Consider the following 2,652-nt stretch of genomic DNA (forward strand, 5'->3'; position numbering starts at 1 on the left):
CCCAAGGGACAGATATAGAATGATATCCATAAACAGATGAGATAAGAAACAAGAAACAATGGAAAGTTAAGAGATAAGAATCAGTGGAAAGTTCCGGAGTCAAAAGTGATAAGGTAGGGACGAACGAAATCTATCAAGGAATAGGATAAGGGCTCAAGATAGTCTCATGGATGAAATATGATATGTATCTAAATTGTCTACCATATTCTTACTAGTGAGGACTCGGGACCGTGACCTGCATGGGCCACCAAAAAAAACCTGTCACGCCCCGCTTCCCAAAATACCAGGGAATCGGGACGCGAGCAAGCCCGCGACGTATTAGACTGAGGAGAGATAAGTGCTAGACCTCTTCTTCTCAATCTAATACGCTAAGCGTCTGGAAAATACGAAGTCACAGGTCCCCGATCACAGATAGCAAGAATATAATGAACAACCCAGAACTGAAAATAGACATATCATCAATGGTAAATCATCCCAGACATAAAATACGGGTCAAACGTGCCCTTATACAAATATGAACAAGAAAATGCTGGAAAGATACAAAATTCATCGTTCAAGCAGGAATCTGGAACCTTCAAAGAATAGGCTTCAACTCCTTCTTCTGCTCCGTCTACAAGACACTCCTGCTGAGAATCCTCTGGATCCTGCTGATTTCCCAGCTGAACCTGTTCTTCCTCTAAGTCTGACGTACACCAGAGAAAACAGGTGTACGTCAGGTGCATGACGCACGGCAAGACCCGACCCCACAAAGAAAATAGGAACGGTCGAATGACCAATGCAATAACAGATGCAACAGTAGTAATAATAATAGAAGAGTGACCAAAGCGATAACATAAATAGAAACATGTGATGATAGTAGTAACAATAGAAGTCGAATTTTCCGGTCGACCGACGAGTGTTCCTTCAGCTTCCAACGGCTAGTTTTTTGACCGTTGCCTTGGGGCTGTGTTTTTTGTCTTTTGCTCTGGTTTCTTGGCTGAGTTGTGAGAGGGTATAAATACCCCATTGTCTTCAACTCTCAAGCTAACTAAGAAATGTTTTAAAAGAAAAGAAAAGTTTAAGCAAGGGTTTAGGGTTTTACTGTTTGTTTTGAGTTTGGGTTTCTGTTTACAAAGGAGGAAGTTTTCACTGCAGATTGAGGGATTCATTCTCAATCCCCTTCATCCTCTTCTTGTGTTCTTAGAGAAGTTTTCTAACTCTTTTCTCTAGCAATTTCATTATTGATTTTCATATTCTTATTATTGCTAGTTTGTTAATTGAGTTAGATTTTATTTTACTCATTGTTACACACACCCACATTGAGCTTATAGTATTTGCATACATAGTATAGTTGGGTGGTGAGAGATTGTAACTTTGAGTTGTGCTTTCATTGTGTTCTCATCTATTGTAGAGAACAAATTTGTTGTATTTACTTTGTGAGTGTTGTAAGGTTTTCGGTGAGCTAGAAACCGAGTGTGTTGTGAAGTTTTCGGTGAACTAGAAAACCGAGTGTGAGGAGTGGACGTTGATCGGTGAACGTTGAAAACCGACATTGTGAGGGTGAGTGTGAACGTTGATCGGTGAGCGTTGAAAACCGACACTGTGAGGTGTAAACGTTATTCGGGTGAGCGTAGAAAACCATTGTGTTAGTGGATTTCTCCCCGGGAGTGGGGAGCGGAGACGTAGGACGGAAGGTCCGAACTCCGTGATCATATTGCTTGTTTGAGTGTGCTTTGGCGTTCATTCATATTTATGTTCATATCTTATATCGCCATTGTCATTAGCTCATTATCTATATCATCCACTATCTTGTTTAGATTGTTTACCCCTTGTGTCAGTTTACATATCCTATACATATATCATATTGTATATCTCTTTGATAGGATATATCATCTTGTGTTAGCTCATATATCCTTGCATATATCTCATAGTATATATCATTGCTAGGATATTTACCTTTGTTCATATTGCTTATTCTTGCACATAACTCTTGTATATCTATCTTGCAAGAATATACTTGTTAATTAATTTTAATTGGCACTTAAATCGGATTAGATTAGCATAAGACCCTAATCACCCCCCCTCTAGGGTCTAACAGCTGGTGGGAAGATTGATCTATTTGAGTCACACACGTCCTGATATCTCTTTTACAGTGAGCGTGGTGAGTCGCTACATGCACGATCCGAGGAAGCGTCATATGGACGCTGTGTACCAGATTCTGAGATATTTAAAGAGTGCCCCCAGAAAGGGGCTGATATTCAGAAAGAATGGACATGTGAGCATCGAGGGTTATTGCGACTCTGATTGGGCTAGCTGTGCTGATGACAGGAGTTCCACCTCAGGATATTGTATCTTTGTAGGAGGCAACTTGGTCTCGTGGAAGAGCAAGAAGCAGTCAGTGGTGGCGAGGTCAACAGCTGAAGCAGAGTATAGAGCCATGGCCTTAGGAGTTACAGTGTTGTTGTGGTTAAAGAGTATGTTGGTGGAGCTGAAGCTGGATCAAGGAGCCAAGATGAAGCTGTGGTGTGATAACAAGTCAGCCATCAGTATCGCTAACAACCCAGTGCAGCATGATAGAACCAAACACATCGAGATCGATAGGTTCTTCATCAAAGAGAAGTTGGACAATGGACTACTGGAGTTAAGTCATGTTCCAACTAAGGATCAGGCAAC

Source organism: Asparagus officinalis, chromosome 6 (genome assembly GCF_001876935.1).
Source record: "Asparagus officinalis chromosome 6, Aspof.V1, whole genome shotgun sequence".
Classification (NCBI taxonomy): Eukaryota; Viridiplantae; Streptophyta; class Magnoliopsida; order Asparagales; family Asparagaceae; genus Asparagus; species Asparagus officinalis.